The 27,443-nt window shown below is 44.9% G+C and overlaps 1 long non-coding RNA gene across 1 annotated transcript in view; it reads right to left on the bottom strand.

Annotated features, from left to right (window-relative positions):
- Positions 1–3,033: 3,033 nt before the first annotated feature.
- LOC135973654 (uncharacterized) overlaps positions 3,034–27,443 on the bottom strand; it is a 78,285-nt gene continuing 53,875 nt past the window's right edge. Inside the window, exons 5-6 of the long non-coding RNA XR_010590592.1 lie at positions 25,736–25,863; positions 3,034–5,707 (exon numbers count right to left, since the gene is read on the bottom strand). This is a non-coding gene — a long non-coding RNA (uncharacterized LOC135973654). The remainder of the gene's footprint in view (positions 5,708–25,735; positions 25,864–27,443) is intronic.

The raw sequence follows: 27,443 nt of genomic DNA, 5'->3' as shown, positions 1-27,443 counted from the left end.
CGTACTGGAACAAGAACATTATTCAGCCCCTCTGGAGATTTGGGGGAACTCAGTGGGAGGAAAATGGCAGTTTTCTTCTTTTCAGACCTCTCTCATGGTCTTTCCTACGGGAGGTGGCAATCTGAATGTGCACCCTTTCCATTAGCCTGGAAAATAGGTGGATGGGTGTTGCAAAGACTTATTCAGCCACAGATGTACAGTAAACTGGAAAATGTTTTCTTGTTACCCTTATAACACTTCTACTCAACATTTTAGCTCCCTGTCTAACCCCAGGGTATTTTGTACGGATAATTTTAATAAGTTTCCTACCTTTCCATGTCAGTATATTGGGAATAGGTTTCAGGAATATTAGATCTTGTCTAATGGGAATAATGCTCCCCAAAGTATCCCATCAGTGACAGCAGCAAATGGGCAGAGGGTTTCTTACCCATGTGTTGTCAAACTCTGCCTGTGCACTGTCTTCACAACAGTTTCCAATGCTGCTGTCATCAGCGGAGCTGCACCAATGAGCCATGAGAGGTGAATGATGTGTCTTGTTTGGCCAGTTTAGATACAGCTTTAAAGGAGACTTACAAAGAAGAAAAACAAACAAATTCAAATCCTTTCTTACTTCTTTATGATGTTTAAAGCATTCAAAACAAAATAACTTTCTCCAAAGGGTGGGGAGGTGGAGGTTGTTCGGTGGGGGGGGGTGTCTTTTGAGGAGGGTTAAAAACATTCAACATTCAGGTCTTGTCTACTCTGGAAATGTATGGATGAACTGACATCTAATGTCATTACGCTATCAGAAGAAATCAGAGACTGAAAGCTGAGCTGAGGGAAATGGATTTTTAGTCAGAATGTTTAAAACGTTGCTTCTTGTTTGGTTTGGTTAAAAATCTAATGCCTCAGACGCTTGGGGGAAAGGACTTCTTCAATTAAGGGAACATCTACGCTGCACAGAAAAGCCCCTGGCTCTGAGTCTCAGGGCCCAGGTCACTTGATGCGGGCTAGCGGAGCTTAAAATAGCAGCATATACTTTTCCACTCAAGCTGGAGGCTGGGCTCTGAGACCCTCCCCCCCTCATAAGGTTTCAGAGCCTGGGCTCTTGCCCAGGCCCAAATCTCTATGCTGCTATTTTTAGCCCCAGAGCTCTAGCCCCATGAGCCAACTCAGTTGTTCCAGGCTCTGAGACGCAGTCTGTGGGTTTTTCTTTGCAGTGTACACATACCCTAACCTAAGGCATTAAAGAGGAACCAATTCACAGATGAGATACCCAACTAGTCCTGTAGCAAAACCAGAATTGACATTCTCAATACTCCAAAGCGTGAAAGAAAATTTAAAATAACGAAAGGGGGAGGGAGAGAATAAAAACCTTTCAGACTTACACATTCAAAAAAATATTTGAAGATCACCTTTAAAATAGCCATGGAAAATCAGTACAGCTGAAAGCACAGCATAACCAAAACCAATGTGAGCCATATTCTATACTGACTTACAACCTATGCAAGTGAATTAGCTTCACTAGGATTCAAATGAAATTTGAATTCATTGAGATTGCAGAATTCAGTTTAAATGGTAAAGCTATTTTAACTATTTCAGTGGCTTAATTACTGGTGTCGACAGGATGGTTCCATCATTAGGGATATTACAGGAAACTGAGATTCAGTTTTACTGCTGCCTGTGGGCTGAAAAAGGTCCAGAAAGAGCTGACATCAACTGCAGCCAATACAATTTGTGGATACTCAGCACCTAACACAAGCAGGCCCTGTTACAGTTCTAGAAACATTTTTCCTGTTGTCTACATTCAGATTTATGCTACTTTTAGATTCAGGAGGATCCATTGCTGACCATTTCCTCATTTGTTGACTGAGAAAATTTCCATTGTTATTATACAGTTTCTCATGAACACTTTGTCCAAGAAGTGCTAAAGAAACCTGAGTGGTTTTATTACCCAGAAATCGGAATAGGGCACCCCATAAAAAACAGTTCCCTCAGGGCACCTAATGCACTTAGAGTAGCAGAATACAAAATGAAATAGAAGAATTATACTGAAATCATAATAAATACTTATGGAATGTTAGTCTTAGTCCCATTACACTGTGAGATGGATGGGTCGAACAAACAGTTTAATAGCATAACGCACCCGATAGGAAAAATAATGGTGCTCAGCATGGTTCCTCCATCCAGTGAACAGATCATCATTATGATAATTTTTATAAAGACAATGAGCTGGTGAATTGATTTTATTGAGAGTAGCATTCTCACGCGCTGGGCTTTCAGTTAGAAGCTTTATTGCTTAGATGAAAATGCTCCTACACAGTCCATTTTTATGGTAACTCTTACAAAGAATAATGTGCATTGGTGTACCAAGGAAGCATATATACCCTGTTCTGAGAGCTTGGGAATCCAACTCTATATCCCCTCGAATCAGATCATTATGCATTTGAAAGTTTTTAAAAAGCCATAGAAAGCGGCATGTTCTGAAGATATCAAGTGGATCCTGTCATTTAAATCCTGAATTTTAATCTCAGCTGAGGTACTGACTGTCTCTGTGGCTTTGGGTAAGTCACTTATCCACTGGGTAAAGAAGATTGAAATGGGAAGGGGAGAACTGACCAGAGCTGCACCAGCCAACGATGGGAAGTTGTGTGGGAGCCAGTGGTGCAAGTAGAATTAATTTCTTACCGGTACACTGCACTGATGGGAGGGACACAAAGGGGGGACATGTGACCTTCCCACGTGACCCTCCACCTGACTCCTCCCCACTCCACCCCCAGGCCAGGGCCCCTGCATTCTCCCCGTCCCCTCCCCATGATCCATCCCATGTGACCTGGGGTGGGGGCTCTGTCCTCCTCCCTCTGCGCCGGAGACTTCTGAAACACAGGGCTGTCTGGAACCACAGCAGCAAAAGAAGCAGAATGTGGGGCCATCTGGTAGTCCTACACCAGCAGCTCTTCTGGTGTGTCTGTACCACCCTCAGCCCCAACCCTAGCCCTGTCTTCTGGCAGGGCTGCTGTACAGACCCCAGACAGGAGACGCAGCTGCGTGGAAGAGTTGGGAGTGGGGCTGGAGGCGATACAGCCGCGCCGAAGGAGCTGCCGGCGTGGGGCCACCAGACAGCCCGATGTTCTGCTCCTCCTGTGTCTTTCCAGCACTGCGTACCGGCTATAGATATCTTACTAGTACGGCATTCGGACCAGACCGCCATACTTGCACCACTGGTGGGAGCACTGGTTATTCAAGCCAGAGAGAACACAGAGGATGTCCATTTGCTTTTAGCACAGAAGAGAGAGGGACAGTCCTCTGCTTCCCCTTGCTTTAATAACTGTACCCAGCCCTATGCTTCAGAGTTTCCCATTTGTAAAATTGAGGTACAGTATCCACTAATGTGGGGGGGGTCAATAAATTAGGGCTACAACACACATTCTAAATCACCAAGGGCCACAGCCACGTTCATGGCTCCATGTTTCCCCATTTCTCCCTGCTAAATCTAGTGGCGGCACTTTATTTGCCTAGTATTTGATCTCAGAGAGCCCTATTATGGCTGGCGCCTGTGAATGGACAGGAGAGAGCTGTTTGCACCATCTCCCCTCCTATGTGCATCAGCCACATTCTGGCCCTTAATGTAAAGCACTTTGGTGAAGAAAATTACTAAGAATAATTAGAATAATGATCTGAAGGCTCCATTCAGATGTTTTAGTGGAGGATTTAGTGTACTCTGCATTTAATATTCATGAACAATGGCTAATTGATATTTGAAAGGCTATCAAATCTTCCACTTGGGGTCAATGAAACAAAGGATACACATGCTGGCCTAGGTCCTTTGTTGTGCAACTGATTTCAATGGGAGTTGAGGAGCTTAGCACTTCTCAAAAGCAGCTCAGAATTTCCCAAGAGCAAGCTCCTACTGTGGTATTGGGACAGTATGTTTTTTGCCTGAGGTTAATACATTTTTCACTTCAGTGTTGCTGTTTAAATGTGAGGCTATTGTAGGCAATCCAGATATGGAGTAAAGGATTCTAACCACACACACAAAATTAACTAAAGTGTTTTTGTCAGTTTGGTGGCTATACAGGGAGAATCACCAGAGGCTAGTGGAGAAATTAAATCACTTTTCAGCATGAACAGTCAGGGCCTATCAGTGTCAAGGTTGAGTTAAAAGGCGAGTGTATAATACTGCTCTCTAAGTAGACAGCTTTAGTTTCCACAGCCGTTACCCTTTTGTGTTTCATACGCATTATAAATAAATATTTTTTAAAACTATGCCTGGGTCAAGAAGTTACAATAAACAAGAGTGTACATGCATATATTGCCAAGAATGACCAAAGTCAAAGAGGATATTTTCTACATATAAGGGTAGGATTTAGGCATCCCTTCATATCTGTAACTATTATAATAAATGCCTGGAATATTTACTTAGACATCCATGTTTCTAGGGAAATGAACTTAATAATGTTATAAGAAATGATTTCTGAATGACTGACTTTTCCCCCCTTCACAACCAAATACATTCATAATATTCTACTCCATTAATCAATTATTAGTCAACTTTCAGAATTATTTCCTCCACTGATCCTCAGCTATATAAAGTAATGATATTACCCAAATAACAGTTTTCCAGAGAGCTTTATGAAACAGCAGTTTTAAATTGTTTAAATGCCACTAATAACTTATGTACTGTTTTAATTGCAAAGAGGAAGTATTGTTAATTAGTTTAAGAAGCATCTTGCATCTTACCTACCAACATAATGCAAATTTATAATAGACAAGTCAAATGTTCATTTCCTGCTAACTGCATTGCTATAATCAAATAAATATGCTAAATCTTCTGTGATCTTATTTAATTTAGAGAAAGCAAACAAATAGATGGGCACTAAAGGTAGGCAAATTATTTCTGTGTTTTAAGAGTTTTCTCTTGCAATTCAAGAAAAGTTCAATTATTTAGAGTTTATTAAACTGTCATCCTCCTACATTAACATTTAATCTTGCAACAAACAAATAGGAATTAGAAGAAAATCCAGTGCTGAATTGTGAAAATGTGAAATGTGAAAAGAAATCTACATGATTAATACATGACTGCACTTAACACAGCACACCCACTGAAGACATTGGGTGGAAATTACGGGGAATTATCCTTAGCAGTGAGGGTTACTTCATATGCTGTGTATTAGTAGTAGTAGTATTAATTATTTCCATTGTGGTGCCCCTAAAGACTGCAAACCAGCATGACAGTCCTGTTGTGCTAGAGCTCCAACCCTCATGTATCTGCCCAGTGCAGCTACTCAGTCTGAGCACTGGCATGAGAATCTGGCCCAAAGCATAGTAGTTATCGGAGTAGTAGGGATGCGTGAGCTGTGATGTTTTAAGTAATTGTCCCAGAACAATAGAATAGAGATGTGCACTAGGAGTCACGTCTTCCCAGGACTGGAAAACCCCACTTATGGAGTCAAGTGCACTGGATCCAAAACCCCTCAAGCTCTGAGAATGTTTGGGCCATCTTTACTACTGCAAAAGGATACATTTGTACATTTTATCTTCATTGCTAAATTTCATGTGTTTGGATTTGGTCTTATTATTTCTTTCAGAGTTCCTTTTTCCAGCTTTTCTGCCAACCTTGGCTATGCCCTACATCATTTCCCTCCTCTGAATACTTAGTCAACAGCTGCATTCCTCTGCTGTCTTGTCCTTGCTGATTCCCACGGCTGTCTGCTTTTTCCTGGAACAGCTGTTGTATCAGAAAAATTAATTAATTTTCCCCCTAGTTCTCAGAGCAGCTTCTGTGAAACAAACTCTTTACTATTACAGGGAAATAAAATGTCTGAGCAAGTGAAAGACTGTAAAGAGAAAGAACACTTTCACTTTTAGCCTGGATTCTATTATTAGAAAGCTAGAATGCTAAGGTTGATTAGATCTGCTCAGTTATTCCAGATGTGTGACAGGAGTCACTTCGCAAATCCTGACACTGGAAGGCATTAAAAAAAATGTGAAACAGAAATGTGTCTTCAGAGCGTAAGGAATCAACAAACAGTAAATTCCACTTATGATACAGATGCACTATATCATATAATGCGTAATGACATTAAGTGCTACAAAATTGGCAAAAAACGTAAAATATTCCAGAGGAAGACTCATTTATGAGAGTCATCCCCCCACCCCATCCGGTATTTGTTTATAGCATCGCTGAGCACTGGACTGCATAGTGAAATATTTATCCTATGAAAGCACTGCATAATTAAAAAATAGGGAGACTTCCAAACTGCAAACTTGTTTTTGTGAAAAACAATCTCATTTCTGATAGTCGTGAAAGAATTAAGGATTTTAGATGATGCACTCAGTGTGAAATTCACCCCTCTGCATGAAGCCCAAGTACTCAGAGCTGCACGAGGGGAGCTAAGATGGGGAATGTGAGTCAGTAAAATCACCTATATACAACTTGCAGGCAGGCAGAATGACTACAACTGAGCGGGAAACAGAGGCCACAGTCTCTTTGCACCTAATCTACAGGTTCCCCAATGAAGGCCTCCAGGCAAAGCTACTCAGAGCCAGTGCAGAGATTTCTCTTTGTCACATAAGTCAAAGAGAGACTCCTTCCCATGCACCTACTCCACCTATCCTCCCAAAGTCCTTCATAGGCCAGCCCTTGTGCTTTGGTGAATTTCATCCACTGGATCAGATTCTGTATTCCTTGCACACCCCGGAATCTCTCTGAAGTCACAGGGAGGCTTGAGTATGAAAGGAAGATAGGACTGGCCCCTTCATGCCATAATTCCACCCCCACACAAACACACACCTGCCTTCCCTGTTACTACTACATATGCAGCATGATCCCAGTGTTGGTAACACCACTACAAATCTTTATTCTACATGTAACCTTCTGCCAGGTGGAGTTGGCAGCAATTGGTTTTCCCAATGTTGAGTGAGAGACCCAGGCTGTGATAGGCATCTGCAAAAAGATTTAGGTCAGCCTCTGTGTGTGCAAGAATGACACAGTCATCTGCATACTGAAGGTCAGTGATGACAATTCTCGTGATCTTAGATTTTGTTTGGAGACATCAAAGATTGAGGAGTTGGCCATCCATACGATACTCAATCCCGATTCCGTCAGAAAGGTGGTTGGGAATGAGAATCAGAATCACATCAAGATAAATGGAGAAGAGTGTTGGCACAATGACACAGCCCTGCTTGACACCAGTGAGAATGATGAATCATTCGGTCTCTGAGCTGTTGCACAAAACGGTGGCAGCCATCCCATCATGGAGTAGTCTGATGATGGAAATGAATTTCTGTGGACAGCCAAACCTACACAGCACCTTCCATAGGGCATCACGGTTGATAGAGTCAAAGGCCTTGGATAGGTCGATGAATGCCATAAACAGTTTCTGGTGTTGCTCTCTGCATTTCTCCTGAATCTGTCGTGCCACAAAGATCATGTCAGTTGTGACTCGGGATGGCCTGAAGCCACACTGTGATTCGGGGAGGAGTTCCTTCGCAAGGGGAAGGAGGCGGTTTAGTAGGATCTAGGCAAGAATCTTCCCTGCGATGGAGAGGAGAGCAATACCTCTAAGTTTCCACACAAAGATTTGTCCCCTTTCTTGAATATTGTAACAATGTATTCTTAAAGTCAGGTGGAATTTCTTCGCAGGTCCAGATTTTGTTGAGGAGTTGGCAAAGTTTGTGCTGGGGCATTGTTCCACCAGCTTTAAAAACCTCATCTGGGATGCCGTCAGGGCCTGGTACCTTGTGATTTTTTTGTCTGAATGATGGCATCCCAGACTTCCTCAGGATATGGGGGATCAGCAAGGTGTTCTGTTGCTGAGCATTGTGAAATAAACTTGATGGTATCTTCAGAGACTGTGGATTTGCAATTTAGTAGACTCTCAAAGTGCTCCTTCCAACATTGTTTAATGGCCGCATTGTCCTTGAGGAGGGTGGAGCTATCCTGAGAATGTAAGAGGGCTGGGTCTTTGGAGCTTGGCCCATATATAGCTTTTGTTGCTTGAAAGAAGCTTCTCATGTCATCCTGGTCTATGAAACCCTGGATCTCAGAGGCCTTCTCTTGCCACCACTTGTTTTTGATGACACTTAGCCATCTTTGGACTTTGGCTTTAAGCAGGTGATAGGCCTCATGTTTTCGTTCGTTAGAGCAGGCCTGCACAACATGCAGCCCGGGGGCTGCATGCGGCCCGCGTGGGCTCATTGTGCGGCCCACAGGGGTTGAGTAGATGGGCTCACTGTGCAGCCCGCGGGCGGAGGGGGGGGTGAGTAGACAAGCGGCGGGTGAGGGAGGGGGACTGAGTAGGTGAGCGAGCGGGCAGTGGCAGGGAATGAGTAGGTGAGCCGGGAGGGTGGAGGGCTGAGGAGGCGAGTGGGCGGGCAGTGGAGGGGGGTGAGTAGGCGAGCCGGAGCAAGCGGGCTGAGGAGGCGAGTGGTGAGTCGGTGGCTGACCTGATCTACTGATCTGGTCTTGCTCCCATCCCCTCTCCCAGGGCCGGCTCCAGGCACCAGCAAAACAAGCAGGTGCTTGGGGCGGCACATTTCTATGGGCGGCATTCTGGCGCCGGCCATCAAAGGTGCTGACTCCGGGGCATGGGAAAAAAGTGCTCCCGCCACCCCAGCTCGCCTCCGCCTGCTCCCCTGAGCACGCCGCCACCACTGTTTCACACAGCAAGGCTGGGAGGGAGGAGAAGCCAAGTGGCGGGGCACTCGGGGGAAGCGGCGGAGGTGAGCTGGAGTGGGGAGTGGTTCCTCTACCACCCCGTTACTTCCTGCACCCCCCCCACCTTAGCTCATCTCCGCTCCGCCTGCTCCCCTGAATGCGCCGCCGCTCCGCTTCTCCCCCCTCTCTCCCAGGCTTGCCATGTGCAAAACTGATATTTCGCGCAGCAAGGCTGGGAGGGAGGAGAAGCCGAGCAGCGGGCGCTCGGGAGAAGCGGTGGTGGTGGAACAGAGGTGAGCTGGAGTGGGGAGCGGTTCCTCTAACCCCCCCATTACTTCCTGCGCCCCCCCACCCTAGCTCACCTCTGCTCTGCCTGCTCCCCTGAACGCGCTGCTGCTCCGCTTCTCCGCCCTCCCTCACCTGAGAGGGATGGGGGAGAAGCGGAGGGGCGGTATACCCGGGGGAGCAGGTGGAGTGGAGGTGAGCTAGGGCGGGACGTCACGGGGGGCCCGTAGGAAGCAATGGGGGGGAGAAATGCGGCACGCCAGGGGAGGAGGCGGTGCTGGGGATTGGGGGAAGGGGTTCGGAAGGGGTGGAGTTGGGGTGGGGCCGGGGGCATGAAAAAGAAAGGGGAGGCGGCCAAAATTTTTTTTGCTTGGGGTGGCAAAAATCCTAGAGCTGGCCCTGCCCTCTCCAAGCGTTGCAGCTGTCCAGAGGTGCCTGCCTTCCACGCCTTCCTCATTCACACCTCATACATTCAACAAGGCAATCGATTACAAAGTGGGGGGGGAGATCTTATTTTACTTCTAGCAAAAAGGCATTTTTCTTTTACCTTAATTATACTACCTTAGGGGCCGCTATAACATATTGCCGTTCAATACTGCTGTTTCGGTGGGGCGGCGCTGGGGAAGAGGGTTTGTTTCCGCGGGGCAGATGGTGCGCGGGGGGGGGGGGGTTCGGCGGTGCTGGGCGGGTTGTTTCTGTGGGGCAGGCGGTGCTGGGGGGGGTGTTGTGTTTCGGGGGGGCTGGGTGGCGCTGGGGGGGGGTTGGCAGTGCTTGGGGGATTTCGGCCCTCAGTTGTTTTCTTTGGAGTAATATGGCCCTTGCCACTTTACGAGTTGTGCAGGCCTGCGTTAGAGGAATCATTTTGCCAGTTACAAAATGCATTTCTTTTCTGTTGAATTAATGCTAGGATTTCCTCATTGTTTTTGTCAAACCAGTCTTGACGCTGATGCGTGGAATATCCTATGGTTTCAGCACATGCATTGTGAATGGTGTTTTTAAGTTGATCCCAGTGCTCTTGAATGTTAATGATGTTGTCAGGCAGGTCAGAGAGTTTCTCAGACAGATGTTGCTGGAACATCTCACAGCTGGCTTGGTCTTGAAATGCTTTGACATTGTATTACTTTTGCTTAGTCTTTGGGTGTTTGCAGTGTGGTGGAGCAAGCTGCAGGTACATGATTGATCTTACTAATGGATGGTGATCCCACTGGATACGGCCACCCAGTTGGAAGAGCATGAGACAGCCTATGTTCGGGGCACCTTTTCTAGCCCCCTCCCTATCTGGGGTGAGCAGAGGGGATCCTGAAAAGGCCTGCTCAGTCATAGCCACTGCTGCCGAAATGCACGTCCGTCTCAACCAAGCACAAAACAACCATCACACGGCCGCCGCCTGCGTGCAGATTTGTGACTAAAGACTCCCAGAGATCACTGCTCCTGTCTTCCCTGCCACTTGTCCGTCACCGCAGGACTTTGTGTGGGTGTGAACCCTTTGGCAGAGGCCTACCCATGAAATCTTTTAATGTGGGGAAACCTGTGCACAGGTGGTAACCACATGAAACTTGACAGGAAGTAAACCCTGCCCAATGGCAAGGACATCCAAGACAACCAGGGGCTTCCCTCCTCTGCAGCCCTCATCCGCCTTCACAGCCGCAGAGTACTAGAAGGTCCTCTATATGGGCCTGATCCACCGTTGGGGTCTTTTGAAGTTTGGACCACGGTTAGTCAGGAGCCTCTCCTCAGACCTGCTCGCCAACGGGGACCCTACCAGGAGTATAAAAGCTCCGGACGATATAGCTCTGAGGGGCTTTAGCCCATGCAAGCCTCTCCACCACAACAAGGTTGCGGTCCATCAGAGAGGACATACAATATAACCCCCTTCACTTGGGATACCAGCTAAAACCTTTGGTTTAAAAGGGTTTGAGTTGGACTAGGGAGCCCACTTAAAGCATTCCAGCCATCTCCAGCTGATGAATGGACTTCTGGGGACCATTGTGAGCTGGCATAGGCTAGAGCAGCCCCCAAGCTAACCTGCATCAGGGGCTAAGCAGAGAATCAGAGAACTTGCACTTAACAAGAGCTGGGCACAGCGAAAAATCAGGCCCACTAGTTCTATCAACTGTCAGTCTCACTCATACTGGGAACATCTCATTCAATACACTTCTGGATTTGCCTTCCTCTTCCCACCCCAATTATTCACGTTTATTTAAAGAAGTGTCATTTAAAGTGTCCATTCACTGCTCTGGGTACATGTACAGAAGTAAACAAAATGTTTAGGAGCAGTGTCCAGTATATGAAATCCTCCAAACCAAGAGATTTTCTCAACATCCAATACCATCCACTCAGCCCTTATTCCAGGAGAAGCTTGAAGATATATGCTTTGAAGCATGATCTGAAGGCCAGCAAATACAGGCTCTAATGGACCAAGGGAATAAGGTCCAGATTCAAGTAGATGTAACTGAAAATACCCTGCCTCCAACCTCACCCTCTGTTAAAAAGGTGACTGTTAGCTTGAGTACTTCAGTGGGCATGGCAATTGAGGTCAGCCACATTACCCAGGAGCTATAACACAAAGTGTTCTATAAGCTATAAAACCAGCATCTTATTCTTCCCCGAGAAACAAACTGGAAGGCAGTGAAATTAGGGAAAACAAAGCTCTCTGCAAGAGACAGCACAGCCTCACACAAGCTGGCTAAGGGACTGTGAATGAGGCAGGTAGGAGACACATAGAGTCACCATATCTCCCAGAAAGCCTCTGCCTCTTGGGCTCCTATGGAGACTAGACCAGACTTTAAAGCTATTTGCATTAGCAGAACCCTGAAATACCACCTGCCCTCCCCCAGGGGGTGGTGAATCACAGAGCTGGATCACAGAAGTGCAATTTCTACTTCTCTGCACTAGGGGAGACAAATCAACAACCATCTGCTTTCACAATGAAAAGCGGCAAGCCCCTTCCAACACCAATTTAGACTATTACACTGACCATAATTTTAATAGCCTCCTTTTTTCCTGTTCCCTATTTATACTGCAGGTTTACATTTTGCTTTTCTCTCAGTCCGAACAAAGAAAAAACTGTCTAGTCAGCCTTGCTTTTAAGCCAGTTTCCTTTTCAGTTCCTTATGCATTAGAAGTGAATCCCTATTCCCATTTAAAAACCAATGCCAAAACTTCCAGCAACTGCAACAGGGCCAGGATTTCACCTAAACTGCTCAATCCTTTCCTAGAATTTAAGGCCGGAGTCTGACCTCCTGTATAACAGGCCATTGAATTTCACACAGATACTCTTATATTAAGCCCAATAATTTATGGCTGACTAAAACATATTGTCCAGAAAGGCAGCCAGTCTTGCTCAGAAGATTTGCCATTGACCTCAGTGGGTGCTGGATCAGCCCCTAACGCAATGCTGTAATGTTTGGGGGGGAAACCCTGTTGCCATAGAAGTTATACATATGAATTGACAAATATTTGTGGCTTCGAAGGTAGGTCGAATTTGGCTGAAAATGTAAGTTGTATAAAGACAAGGTTTTAATCAGACATTTTCTCCTCGATTCATAATTTTGCTCCTAGAGTAATGGTGTACAAAAACGGAAGAAAAAAAATCTAATAAATGTCACAAAGCCATTTACCAGTGTTAAGGTTGAGAGTATAATTTTTGTTTTCATGTCTAATCTCTATTGTAAAGTCCATTCAACAGCTTAATACACAGGGGCATTCACTGCATATTATGATTGAAATGTACAAAGGCAACAGGAACTTTTGAAGTCAGAATGTGAATGACTTCTGCTGGGCACATTGGGTTTGCCCCCCGGAAAAATGAAATATATAATAAACACAAACCATATTTTCTTAATTTCTTTGGGCTAGGTTCTGTCACCTCACTCCCACTTAGAAGCACCTCTCTCTCATAAACATAACATAAACAAGGATATCAGAATCTGGTAAAGAGAGACAGGGCTGAACCTAAAGCACAATATGTATTGGGCAGCACTGCCCAGGACAAACGCCAGGAAACAATTGTGGTTTAGAGACATCCAGGTAAAACTCTTCTGGAGCTCCCTGTCTCTGCAGGAATGGAGGAAGAGAGTTTGTTGCACCAGCCCTTTACAAAATGCAGAATACTTTATCACTTCCATTCAGCCAGTTCTGCTTGATGGCTTGAGAGGAAGGGCTCTGCCTAGTTCTTTCCCTCCTCCCACCCGCTTTCTCAGGAGCAGGGTAGAGAGGATTGGACATTGAGCCATTTTGTTTTCCTCTCTCTCTCTCTCTCTCTCTCTCTCTCTCTCTCACTCACTCACTCACTCACACATACATCCTAAGGTGCTGACCAAGGGAATGGTGGGGCTTACTGAAGACAATGTAGGACCACAGCACAATCTAGATTTTGATGAGTAATGTAATTTTTTTTAGATTACTCCCAAACTTCATTGGTAGATTTATTCATGTGAGGTAAAAAATATCCAACAAAAAAAAGCTACATTAAAAGAACAATACATTTGCAAAGTCAAACATTCACAAGTCAAGAAATGCCAGTATTGTGTTTGTCTGTGTAACCTTAATTCTCTACCCTCGTGCATCTGCATGACACATTCTTTAATTACAAGTCCCTGTGGAACCTGACTTAGAAAATTTCACCCCCAAGTTTTAAACTTCAGCAAAGTTAGGGTTACCATATTTAGTGCCTCCGAAAGGAGGACACTCCACGGGGCCCCGGCCCCGCCCCCAGCCCCGCCCACGCCCACGCCCCAACTCCGCCCCCTCCCCAAAGTCTCCGCCCCCTCCCCTGCTTCCCGCGAACATTTGAGTCGCGGGAAGCCTGAAGCAGGTAAGGGGGCTGTGGGGGGAGGAGGCGCGGCCCAGGCTGGCCCCCCCCAGCGTTTCTAGCCTGGGTCGGCTCGGGCCCTGGGGTACCGGCCCCGGGCCTGGCCCCCGGCCGACCACCCCTGGCCCGCCCAGCACTGCGGTCCCCGGCCGGGCCCCTGGGCCCCCGGCCGAGCACCCCCGTCCCCCGGCACCGCACCGCCGGTCCCTAGCCCGGCCCCCGGCACCGCCGGCCCGTCCCCCGAGCCCCCGGCCCGGCCTGGCACCGCCGGCCCGTCCCCCGAGCCCCCGGCCCGGCCCCGCCGGCCCGGCCCCCAAGCCCCCGGTCCCCGAGCCCCTGGCCCCCGAGCCCCCGGCACTGCACCGCCGGCCCGGCCCCAGAGCCCCCGGCCCAGCCCCGCTCCGCCGGCCCGGCCCGGCCCCGCTCCGATTTTCCCGGACATGTCCGGCTTTTTGGGATTTCCCCCCGGACGGGGATTTGGAGCCCAAAAAGCCGGACATGTCCGGGAAAATATGGACGTATGGTAACCCTAGCAAAGTTATAAACAACTGAAAACAGGGTCCTATAATGGGAAGTGTCAGGCAACCTTAATAGGCAGTGTTACCAGCCCTGTCTATAATGAAGACAAAATATATAACACATATTATTTCCTCTTTAATCATTTTTTAATTTAAATAAGCAGCAGTCCCCTTGCTCTTGTGTTATAACAAAGTGTAAATAAGTGAGCCTGATTGAATAATAAATGCGTCAGGAAACAATGTACTTTTCTTTCTGGCAACATGAGCTAAGATCTGGGTAATTTGCAGCACTCACAATAAAGTACAAGTGTGCTTTTCAAGCTTATGGCAGGGGTCAGTCTATTTTTGCCCTTCAACACTATTGTGGTAAGCTGACAGCAGGCAATTAGCCTTATAATTACTCTCTCTTATTTATGGTGTTCTACCACTTTACACCACTTTAGTGGTGGAAGAATGCTGGAAGTATTTGAAATATACAGCTGAGTCAACTTAGCTTTAGACTGTCCATTCCTATTTAAGCCCTAATCCTGCAATTAGATCTGCGCAGGTGGACCTCTCTGCTCGTGGGCAGCCCCATTGACTGAGTGTAGGGCCTGTATTCTTTCTACCGGCTCTACAAGTCAGAGGGAGCCCCCTTTTTCTCTCCTACCACATGGGAAGTGTTAGCTAGAATCTAACACATTTAAAATCAGTGGAACTATAGACCTGATTCAGCAGTCACTGAAGTCGACAGAAAAACTCCCATTGGCTTCAATTGGTGCTGATCAGGCCCTTAGTGTGGAGTAAGATACTAATCAGCATGAGTGAGTGTGACAGAACTGGGTCCTTATTGTTTTATCAATAATCCATACACCCAAAAGCAAGTGCAAAGCCATTGCAGAACTGAAAGCCAGGGGTCCAATCACACAGCCACTGAAGTGAGTCATGTTCAGCCTTATTACAATTGTATGTCAGTGAAAAGGTCACATTCCTCGAAGGAGGACAGCATGTTCCTTGTATTTTGTGAGACCAGGGCCCACCATAAATTATTCCGGGGTACATTTTCCCCAGGATAAGCACACTGTCCAATAACGTATGATCTAGTTGAAAATATGCTTTAAAAGCCTGGCAAAGTGAAAAGCGACTACAGCATCAACATCATCTCAATCATTCATTGTATGTAAAAACAACTTTTGCATTTGCAATTAAGAGAACACCACTGACAGGCCAACACCCTACTGGGAAAGATGGGAACTGCTGTGATTTAAACAAGTGTTCCCATGGCAAGATCTATTCTTCAGTACATGTTGTACCTCAAAAGAAAAATCTTTTGTATGATTGTTATTTGTATCTCTACAGTAGGTTACTTTCCCTCTCATCCCTTTCTTTCCTATTGTTGACCAAAGGCCACTTTGAAGAATCACAAGGTCTGGACTAGCAAATTATGTGTCTATAAACATCAGGTTCAGTTCTATACAAGACAAAAACGCTATTAGGTTTTATTTTAGTTTGTGGTTGGAAAGAAAAAAGCCAATATGATAATTTTAAAATTGGACATTTTGAAAAGATTCATGCTTGTTTAGGTATTAATGGGTTAGAGGAAAAAAAGATTAGAAAGCTTTCAAAAAAGCAGCATTGGTCGAATGATTACTGCCATGGTAACACAGCCACAGCTTATATCTTCAGAATATGCCTCTTGTACAATAGTAACAACGCATTACTGAAAGAACTGTATTGTTCACCACAGGCTGAATCTCTGAGTTTGAATATAACAGATATATTTTCAGGCAGCGATAATAAAAAATGGTTTACTTTAAAAGATTATAAATCCATATATTCATTTGGAATCAGCTGCAAAAAGGATTGAAGCTTCAAGCTCCAGACACCCAAACCATCAAAAAGCTGAAGTTATGGTTCAGGAACCATGTTTTGCTAAAATTATTGTTCATATTACAATAATGGGTAACAGTCCCAAACAGGATCAAGACCTTGCTGTGCTAGGCATTCTGCAAACTTGGAGCTTTTTAAATTATCTTTATTTAAAATTCCCACATGTACAACAGAGTGGAATGGATGGCAGGAAATGGTGAAGAAAACAAGAAATGCCAGGCATTTTTTTGTTTTAAGTTACCAAAAATAGTGTAAAGGATCAAAGATTGGCAGGCCAAAATATTAAGTATTACTGCAAAGCAAATCAGTCTGAGTTTTACTAATAGGTAGGGGCAGATTTGATTTTAGTTTAGGCAAACACTGGCAAAGCCTAAGGGGAAAAATCTGCCACCCTACTCAGACCCAGTTGATCTAATATAACTGACAATTTGAATAACTTCTATAGTGCCCTTCAGAAACTCTTACTAATTTGGATCAGCCCATTGGGGGTAATGCAAGGGGCAATGGGGCCAATATGTGCCAGCCCATCCACTCTTGCACTACACCCACTTCCAGTCCCCTCACTCCACACAGTATCCCAGCACAGCGGATGGATCCCTTTGGTGTAGACAGGGCAGCAAAGGAGGACAAACAGGGATGGATTTTAGGCAGGAGGCCTCAACTTTATCAAACTTAAGACAGGGGAGGGACTCTACCAGCCCTGTCACCCATAGTCTCACCTATCAGGCATTTAAGTGGTTCCAGTGCAGGGGTTACACGGCTTCTACCATATAACCCATAACTCAGGGAAGCTTCTCTTCAGCGTATCCTAGGCCTCAGCTTGGTCTGAGTCTTACCACCCACCCCCATGAGAGATATTAAGAGGAGGAACCTTAGCCTAGCAAAGGTCACCAAGTCTTCCCCTATTCCAAGTGCACAAGGTGTATCAGTAAAATCTCGGGTCTTTTACTTCTAGGAACCATTCCTTTTAATCACACTGGAAACTGGCTGAAAATTGCAACAAACTAATATCCTTACCAAGCACTATCACTAATTATTAAATCCTGTTTAACTTAACTTCACCTCCAGGATGTGGCAAGGAAGGCAAAAAACTTCCCAGCTCTCTGCCAATTTGGCCTCTATGGTAAAACAAGTATTCCTCCTTAATCCCCAAAACAGGCAATGTCAGACCTGCAGCATCTGCAAAACACAGCTCTGAGGCTACCAGGACAGGGTGGGGCTGCTGGAACAGCACAAAATGAGGCTCTACATGGCCTAGGCTAGAGTTTAAATTAATGAAAGGGAAGGGCAAGGGACCAATTAGCTACCTTCCTTCCCTAGCTAGCCAATGAGGGGCTAGAGAATCTGCATCCTCCAGCATGTGTTCTCCCCTGTTCAACTGGGGCTGTTTCAATCACCACCAGACTAGCCCCATCAAGTCTTCCCACCCATTTTGGAGGTGGGTGGCATTGTGGCCCTGGGAAAGAAGGTGTTAAGGAAATGGTAGAGCCTCCTTGCATGTACTGAAGGTTTCTTCTGCACATGGATCTGGGGGACATGACCCCCAAACCTCTGACTCCATTCAGTGAGTCATCTGCTCATCCTTCAAAGCACAGTTGTTCTTCTGTTATGAAAGAGAGTTAATTACTTAACAAAAGCCCTCTGACAAGGTTTATTCCATTCAGTCTCACCACCAGAGAGATGGCTGAGGCATCTTCAAAACATTTCTTGGAGTTAGTTTCTGGAGTCTGGAAGAGTTTTCTTGTAGAACCCGGAATTCTCTGAAGGTTCTTCAAGAAATGAGGCCTCTTCCTTTTAAAAAAAGGCCATGAAGTTCTCTAGCAACTGGTGGTCTCTTAGGCACTGAGTCCAGTCATTTGAAGCCAGAGGAGTTTGCCATATTATATCTCAATCTTTATCATTCTTCCCCGATGTTTCATACGTCACTTAGCTTCTTCAATCATAAGCTCTTCACATGTTTGGACAGCACCTAGCACAGTAGGATCCTGGGCTTGATTGAGGACTACACATTAAGTAATCATCATATTGTATTCATTCTTTAAACAACTGTGTTTACATTGTCATGCAATTAAAATCTTTCTACACATCTTGCTGTAACTGGCAGATCACTGCTATTTTTAGCAGCAGTTAAACAAATTAGTGGAGACTGCGGACATGGGAGAGTGGTCACTAGAGTTCAGATTTATTCCTCTGAAGATCTATAAATGATTCATCCAGTCTTGAATCAGATCCAGGTAGATTCTAAGAGAAACTTTTTATAATTTTCATTGTGGTAGCACCCTGAAGCCCCAGTCAATGACTAGGGCGCCAGGATGGTAGTGTCTGTACATGCAACAGGAAAAGGTGGTCCTTGCCTCAAAGATCTTACAGCCTAAGTGTTTACTCTGTTTAAACAGAATAATGGTTATCTAAAAAGGTGCCCATTTTTTCCCCTTGAAAATTAGCAAGTTAAAATAATGAAACTTACAGGGTCGGCTCCAGCTTCTTTGCCGCCCCAAGCAGCGAAGAAAAAAAAAAAGATAAAGCCGCGATCGGCGACATTTCAACGGCAGCTCTACCGCACTGCTTCATTCTTCAGCGGCAATTCGGCAGCCGGTCCTTCCCTCTGAGAGGGACCAAGGGACCCGCTGCCGAATTGCCGCCAAAGACCCGGATGTGCCGCCCCTTTCCATTGCCACCCCAAGCACCTGCTTTCTGTGCTGGCCCTGGAAACGTAAGAAGATTTTCCTGGTCTGATTTATTATTGTTCATTTTAATAGAAAGCACAACAATGTTTTCTGCATGTCACTAATGCCACTACATGATAAGCATAAATTAGGGTCCAGTCTCTTTCTCCAGTTTAGCTCATTGAAAGTTTTGCCGATTTCACTGAGAGCAGGATCAGCCTTCTATACATTTTCAAGTAATTATTTCAAACCATCTAATCACCACCTAAACTGACATTAAGTAATCTAGATACCCAAGGTGTCATGTGCTATTTAATAACAAATTTGTGTTAAAAAGGAGATATATTTTTCTTTGCTAGTTCAATTAGTTGCAATTTTACTCGTAAGACTCATTACACCATGTTTTGTGAAGTTGTTCATTTCATAAACGACTTCAGAAATATGCTATTACTCTGCAGATGTGTGAAACTAGTAGAAGGACAGAATTTTCAAAACAATGCAGTGTGTGTGAGAGAGAGAAAGAGATCCTTGTCCATTTGTCTCTATTCCTTGCTATGCACAAAGTTGAAGATAAATAATCCTCTAGATACTTTGTTCAGAACTACTCACATCATACGTACTTTTCTTTAAACATACACCTACTCATCTCTTCTAGATACTATACTTATCTATAAAGGCATATTGAAATTAACACAATGGCCTAAACCTGAAAGGTGCTGAGAACCCAGTTCTCACAGAAGTCAATCGAATGTGCAGCGATCAGAATCAGACCTTACCCAGACACTAAAACAGAAGTGATACTTCCTCGTTCTACTGAAAGAATCACTGATCTCAAGTAGACAACAGACAAGCATGTGAATAAAACTTTAAAAGGTCACATTTGCAAAAATAATTGTTTTACAAATGCCTTCTAATCAGTAATCACAATAGTGTATGATTGACTTAGGATATGATTCCTTCTCTTTAGAAGCCCTTTTTACTTTCAGGGTTTAGCTCCAAGAAACAGCCCACACACCCCAATTATCATAAAACACTTAACAGCAAGACATAAGATAATGAGAACAATTTAGAGAGCTGGGTGCAATGACACTCCTACAGGTGGTGTAGGAAAACAAAAATGAGACAATAGTGGACTTGAGCGAAAGGAAAGAGCTGAAATTTAAAAATGGGTAAAGATTAGAATATTTATTCCCTGATATAGGGAGAAGTGACCCGAGAGCTGCAGTAAGGAGGGAAGGGAAGATGAGTGGGGTTGTGTTGACTGTAGGCAAAGGCAGAAAGAAAATGTTTGAAGAGAAAATGAAAGAAATGAATGATATGGTGTCTGAGTGGCAGAAGGAACATTTCAGGTAAATGTAACATGATAAGAGAGGCCCAGTTAAAGTTAAGCTTGCAAGTAACTGAAGGCAATGAGATGATGTTGGCAGGGGAGAATTGCCCAGACTTCAGCCACTGGTGACCCATCACCAGTGTAGGAGCACTGGGGCAGAACCATCTCTAGACAGACAAACCAGCTGAAGCTGCAAATTTGCATTAGTGCAGCTTATCTCAATTTAAAGCAGTGAGAGGACAATTTAAAGCAGTGGTGCCAGTGGTATTTATACTAAGGGCTTGCACAGGGGCAACTGCACCAGTGGCTGGAATCTAATGTCCACAAGGCCTTAGATTACTCATGCTTAAAATTAAGCATGTGCTTAAATGCTTTGCTGGATCAGGGCCTGAGAAAGCAGCCCATCCCTCAACCATGGAGAACTTCAGGGAAAAGACTTCTTCAGCTGATGTTTTGAACTGGCCCCCTGGTCCACACGGAGGTGTAGATGTTTTAGATTTATTAGAGTTTTAGCCCCTGTTTGGTTTTCCTTTGCTAACATGTAATGTTTATAGCACATCTTACATTTCTCCTTATGAGAAAACAGATGTAGCATTGTGAAAGCATCAGCTCAGCACTGGCACCTCCTCATGGCCAGGCATGACATGGCAGCTCTCTCTCCACTGGGATTTGATGTCAGTGACTACTTCACCTCTTCCTGGGACTTGGCCCTCCAGCCAGGTCACTTCCAAGTCTCTCCCTTTTTGAAGTAGCTCATAAACAAAAAGCAAGGGGAATTAACACAAACAAACTGAGTGAGTAACTGGGGGGAGGGGCAGAAAAGACAGTTTCAGGGAGTATGAGGATCTGCCCCTCCCTCTCGTCAGGGAGGGGCCTTCAGGCAATGGTTTGGGAAGCTCCTTTCCTCAGGGGCTGAAGATATGTTCTCTTCCCTGGTCTGCTCATAAATGAGCTGTTCTGCTCCCCTTTTAACTCCTGCTCCTGCCTGTGGATGCCTTGCACATATGGCAGGGTGGAGCTGGCTGAGCTCAGAGCAGCTCCTTAACCCCTTGTTGTCTAGTGTAGGGTTTGTATACTCCACCACAAGCAGTTCCAAATCTGATAAAATCCAAAAAACAAAACCCAATGGTCTGCCCTCTCTCTTATAGAATTTGTAAAAGGCCGATTTCAGTGTTTCACATCCTCTCCAATCAGTTGAAATAATAGGATTCAAATGCAAGCACATGCCCCACAATCATAGAGTTTAAGGCCAGAAGGGACCACCCAAGCATCTAGTCTGACTTTGACGTTTCAATCTAAGTTTTGATTACTGCCTTGCACTAAGAGTACTCTTCGAGGGACTCATAGATTGGTAATGACCATGAAAAGAGGAGGCTATTATCTTTATTCTATCTAATAGGCCTAGATCTTATAAATCATCATTTGAGAGCATGGTGTTTTGAAGGAATGTAGGACCAGATTCACATTTGGTATTACCAGGAGCCTCTCCTCCCCCAATCAATTCAACATTTCCTCTGGAGCTGACTTTACACTTTGTTTCCCTAGGCCAGTTTAGCTCTTGTTTCTCAGTAGGTGTCCTTTGTTATAGCACCAGCAAGCTGCTCATCTGATTAGTTTATCTATTTTGTGGAAATTCCTTAAGGCCACATGCTTGACTTTGTCATTTTAATATCTGCATTACTTTCTTTTTTGTGGGTCAATAGTTCTTAGCAGAGATTCAGTTATAATTTAATATGTATATAAGTGACATATATTTCTCTGTCAAGTCTTTCATTGTGAAAATCAGTCCTTCTGAAGAGCTAATCCAGTTGCTCTCAACCTTTCCAGACTACTGTTCCCCTTTCAGGAGTCTGATTTGTCTTGCATACCCCCAAGTTTCACCTCACTTAAAAACGACTTGCTTACAAAATCAGACAGAAAAATACAAAAGTGTCCCAGCACACTTTTACTGGAAAATTACTTTATTTCTCATTTTACCATATAATTATAAAATAAATCAATTAAAATATAAATATTATACTTACATTTCAGGGTATAGTATATAGAACAGTGTAAACAAGTCAATGTCTGTATGAAATTTTAATTTGCACTGACTTTGCTAGTGCTTTTTATGTCACCTGTTGTAAAACTAGGCAAATATCTAGATGAGTTGACGTACCCGCCGGAAGACTACGCATACTGCACCTCCCACCTCCCCGGGCTATACTTATCCCTGGTTTAGAACCACTGATCTAACTGACTGATATTTCCAGGATTCAGTCACACAAATCTGCTTTTAAAAAAACACCTCAGGGCTGAAAAAACAATTTATTTTGATTTAATCTGGCATCTGATGGAGGCTCCCTTCTCTTATATTTCTCTTTGATGGCCATATGGTATATTAGTTCCCATCTCTAAGGTACAATTTTATGTGCAATTTTACAATTTTTGTACAATAAAAAAATCATATTGTAATGAATCAACTACCAAGGCAGGCATTGTCAGTACTTCAACTCCTAGGCCCTCTAGGCTGTAGCATCTGCTGGTGTCACATTAAGCACTCAGATGCCTAACTAGAAGGAAGAGATTTACTAGGGCTGGCAGAAAGAAACGGTAGCTATACCCAGGGGCGGCTCTATGTTTTTTTCCGCCCCAAGCACAGCAGTCAGGCGGCCTTTGGTGGCATGCCTGTGGGCGGTCCGCAGTTACACGGATTCGGCGGGATTTCTGCGGGAGATCTGCCGGTCCTGCGGTTTTGCCGTACCCTCCGCCAAATTGCCGCCAAAACCGCGGGACCAGCAGACCTCCCGCAGGCATGCCGCCAAAGGCCCCCTGACTGCCGCCCTCACAGCGACCGGCAGGCTGCCGCCCAAGGCTTGCCACCCCAGGCACTCACTTGGTGTGCTGGTGCCTGGAGCCGTCCCTGGCTATACCCTCAGCCTTGGTTTGGTTAGGCTAAACAAGCCAAACTCCTTGAGTCTCCTCTCGTAAGGTAGGTTTTCCATTCCACTGATCATCCTACTAGTCCTTCTCTGTACCTGTTCCAGTTTGAATTCATCTTTCTTAAACATGGGAGACCAGCATTGCACACAGTATTCCAGATGAGGTCTCACCAGTGCCTTGTATAATGGCAATAACACTTCCCTGTCTCTACTGGAAATACCTCACCTGATACATCCTAGGATTACATTAGCCTTTTTCACAGCCTCATCACATTGGCAACTCCATCATCCTGTGATCAACCAATACAGACAGGCCTTTCTCCACCTCTACTTCTTCTAACTGGTATGTCCCCAGCTAATAGCAAAAATTCTTGTTGTTTGCCCCTCAGTGCATGACCTTGTGCTTCACAATATTCAATTTCATCCCATTTCTATTACAACAGTTTTAGAGATCCTCCAGATCTTTTTGTATGATAATCTGGTCCTCTTCCGTATTGGCAATACCTCCCAATTTTGTGTCATCTGCAAATTTTATTAGCACACTTTTTGTGCCAAAGTCATGAATTAAAATGTTAAACAATATTGGTCCCAAGACAGATCCCTGAGGAACTTCACTAGTAACCAGCTTGATAGTTCACCTTTCAGTTTGATCCACTGTAGTTTCCCCTTGAACTCCTTATCCACCTTTCAATTCTCATATTAACCCACATCTTCTCCAATTTAACTAAGAATTTCCCATGTGAAACTGTATCAAATGCCTTACTTAAATCCATTTAGATTAGATCTACTGCATTTCCTTTCTCTAAGAAATCATCTTCTCAAAGAAATAGATCAAGTTGGTCTGGCATGATCTACCACTTGTAAAACCAGGTTGTATTTTATCCCAATTACCGTTTACCTCTATGTCCTTAACTACTTTCTCTTTCAAAATTTTTTTCAAGACCTTGCGTACAATTGAGATCAAACTAATGGGCCTGAAATTTCCTGAAACACTTTCTTTTCTAAAAAATAGGTACTATATTAGCAATTTTCAGTCATAGGGTGCAACCTCTGAGTTTATGGATTCATTAAAAATCCTTGCTATTGGCTTGCAATTTCATGTGCCAGTTCCTTTAATATTCTTGGATGGAGATTATCTGGGCCCCCCAATTTGGCCCCATTAAGATGTTTGATTTTGACTTCCACCGTGGATATGGTAATTTCTGCTTTCATATCCTCGTTTCCATTGGCCACGCTGCCACTACCCCAGAGTTCCTCATTACCCTTATAAAAACTGAGGCAAAGTATTTGTTTAAGTATTGGGCCATGCGTAGATTATCTTTAATCTCCACCCCATCCTCAGACCCATTTCTTCTTTCCTTGTTTTCTTTTTCTTTATATGGCTTTTACTATTGGTTTTAATGTGCTTTGCAAGGTCCAACTCTGCTTGGCTTTTGGCAGTTCTCACTTTTTCCCTATACTATCTGACCTCCAAGAGGTACCTTTCCTTGCTGATCCTTCCCGTCTTCCACTCCTTGTTGCTTCTTTCTCCATTGCTGTATCCTCTCTTACTTGATTTTCATTCTGCTCAATGTTAGAATCAGGCGTAGAAATTACATGGGCACCTCTCAACTGTCTCCCATGAATTCCTAGTTTAAAGCTCTTTTATTCAATTGTGCCAACCTCCATCCCCCGAAGTCTATTTCCCTACCTATTCAGGTGGAATCCATCCCATAAGAACAGTCCTCTTTCCGTGAATGCCTCCCACTGGTCAAACATCCCAATTCCCTCCTTGTAGCACCACTGCCTGAGCCATCTGTTGTTCATTATCATCTTGTTTCGCCTTTGCTCTCCTCCTCCAGGAACAGTTGAATCCCATTGAAGATCACCTGATCCTCCATTTCCTTAAGCGGCTTCCCCAGCCTGGCATAGTCTCCCTTGATGCGTTCCAATGAGAATCTAGCAATATCATTCATTCATTCCCACTGAACCATGATTCTCAGTATCACTGATTCTCACTGAAGGATAATCAGTGGATTATTTCCTGCTCCCATTAGAATCCTCTTCAGCCTCAGGTCCACATGCCATATCTTAGCTCCTGGCAGACAGAACACATCTTCTGTTCTTGGGATCATCTCTGGTGACAGGCCTGTCCGTTCTCAGTAGGGAGTCCCCAGTCACGTAGACATGCCTCTTCCTGGTGTTGGTATGATTCTCCAGCCTTCCCCCTTCTGTTCTTTCTGGCTGCAAGTCCTCTGGGCTTTTGTTCTCACTTGCAATCTTCTGCAAGTCACCCTCTGTCATCCTGTGGCTTCAAACTCTGGCTATACCCATTGACTCTTCTCCTCTTCTTGTAGGACTAGCCGCTCTTCTTTTCTTCCTTGCTCTCCCACCTTCTGTTAGTGCCTGCTGCACCCCTTCTTCATTCTCCAACTCAGCAAACCTGTTCCTGAGCTCTATTTCTCCTTTACTAGCTGTTTTTTTCCTCTGCCTGGTTCACATAATCACAAGCTCATCAGCTGACCCTCACAATTCTCCAGTCCAGCTTGCATCTGTGAATCTTAAATTTCCCCTTCAGTCTGCTCTCTTCTTCCCTCCGTCATCTGCTCAAATCCCCTTCAAAACTCAACCATAGTTTCTACCTGCATCTCTAAACCTCAGATCTTCTCTTCCATCAGCTCTAGCAGGCAGCACTTCATACAAATGAAGCACTTACCTGGTCCCTGCTCCAGGATAAAGTACATGCCACATCTTCCACATCCAGTCATCTTCATTGTCTCTTCTATTCCTGGAGTCATTACCACCACTGCCTCTGTGGCTGTCACAGCCTTCCCTCCTAAGCTCCTGTCAAGGAGAAAAAAGAAAAAAAAAACACGCAAAACAAAAATGGAACAGCACACACTCCTTCCCCCAAACTTCCCTTCCAATCTCCCATTCACATTCCCCTGTGCCCAGAAGTTTGCTGGTTCCTGTGCTGCTGGCTGGCTGCTTGGCTGCCTCCATAGGCCCCCTAATCAGGGAAGCCCCACCCCCTAATCAGGGCTCTTCTGTGATCAAAGCCTCTACTTATCTAACAGCACACTGTCCCCTACCAGCTCCTACAAACTAAAAACAAACAAACAACACAAGCAGCAAGCAAACTCTCTCAAGAATTCACTCACTGCTCCTAAGGAACAGGGGCTTGCCTCCCTTCTTCTCTTATGGATCTCCACTCAAACTTTCCCGTTTCCAGCCCTGTTTGCTGGCTCCTGCTATGCCATCCAGTTATAATGGCTCCCTCATGGCCCTTGTTTATAGGCTGCTCACCCTGTATCCTGATGTTGCTGGAACCCTGCCAGCCACGGCTTGCTACCCTCCCATTAGTCACCCAGTCTCCCTGTCCCAGCCCCCACACTGCCTGCTTTTGCTGGATTCCTCCCAAATGAGCTTCCTTCCTGCTGACCTCTGATTCCCAGTCACTCCTTAAGGAGAGGAAAAAAGGCAATGAATTTGCTGCTCAGCAGAGTCATCACAATATCAAGTATCAGAGGGGTAGCCGTGTTAGTCTGAATCTGTAAAAAGCAACAGAGGGTCCTGTGGCACCTTTGAGACTAACAGAAGTATTGGGAGCATAAGCTTTCGTGGGTAAGAACCTCACTTCTTCTTCTTGCATCTGAAGAAGTGAGGTTCTTACCCACGAAAGCTTATGCTCCCAATACTTCTGTTAGTCTCAAAGGTGCCACAGGACCCTCTGTTGCTTATCACAATATCAGTTATCTTCATCCTATTTCTTCTCCTATTGTTGTTAATGGGATTTTGGCCCTTGCTTTCAATGGAAGAAGGATCAAGCCAATCGCTGAGACTTGATATTGCCATCTGAGGAGTATATGTCAGCTAGAGTCTTTGTTGTCTTTGTACAACACTGACATTTTGCTTCTTGCTTTTAGTCTTCAAATTAAATAATGAAATGCTTCTGTTACCTGGTCTCCCAGCTACTTTTAGCTATTAATTGAGTACTTTTGCAGTACTCAGCAATTCCAGTTATATCCAATTTCCAACATTTCCCCATTGTTTTTTAAACATCATTGGCTTTATCTCATAGACTCATAGACTCATAGACTTTAAGGTCAGAAGGGACCATTATGATCATCTGGTCTGACCCCCTGCATGCTGCAGGCCATAAAACCGTCCCTACCCCTTCCCTGGACTCTGCTGTTGAAGTCCCCAATCCTGTTTTTAGTGACTTCAATCGGCAGAGACCCTCCTGCTAGAGATCCCTGCCCCATGCTGCGGAGGAAGGCGAAAAACCTCCAGAGGCTCAGCCAATCTGCCCTGGAGGAAAATTCCTTCCCGACCCCAAATGTGGCGATCAGTAAGACCCCGAGCATATAGGCAAGAGTCTCCAGCCCGACCCCGTTAGCCATTATACTATTTACCCACCATTG

The sequence above is a fragment of the Chrysemys picta genome, chromosome 1 (genome assembly GCF_011386835.1).
Source record: "Chrysemys picta bellii isolate R12L10 chromosome 1, ASM1138683v2, whole genome shotgun sequence".
NCBI classification, from domain to species: domain Eukaryota; kingdom Metazoa; phylum Chordata; order Testudines; family Emydidae; genus Chrysemys; species Chrysemys picta.
Note: the sequence above shows the minus strand (reverse complement) of the source record. Positions and strands in the feature narration are given on the sequence as shown.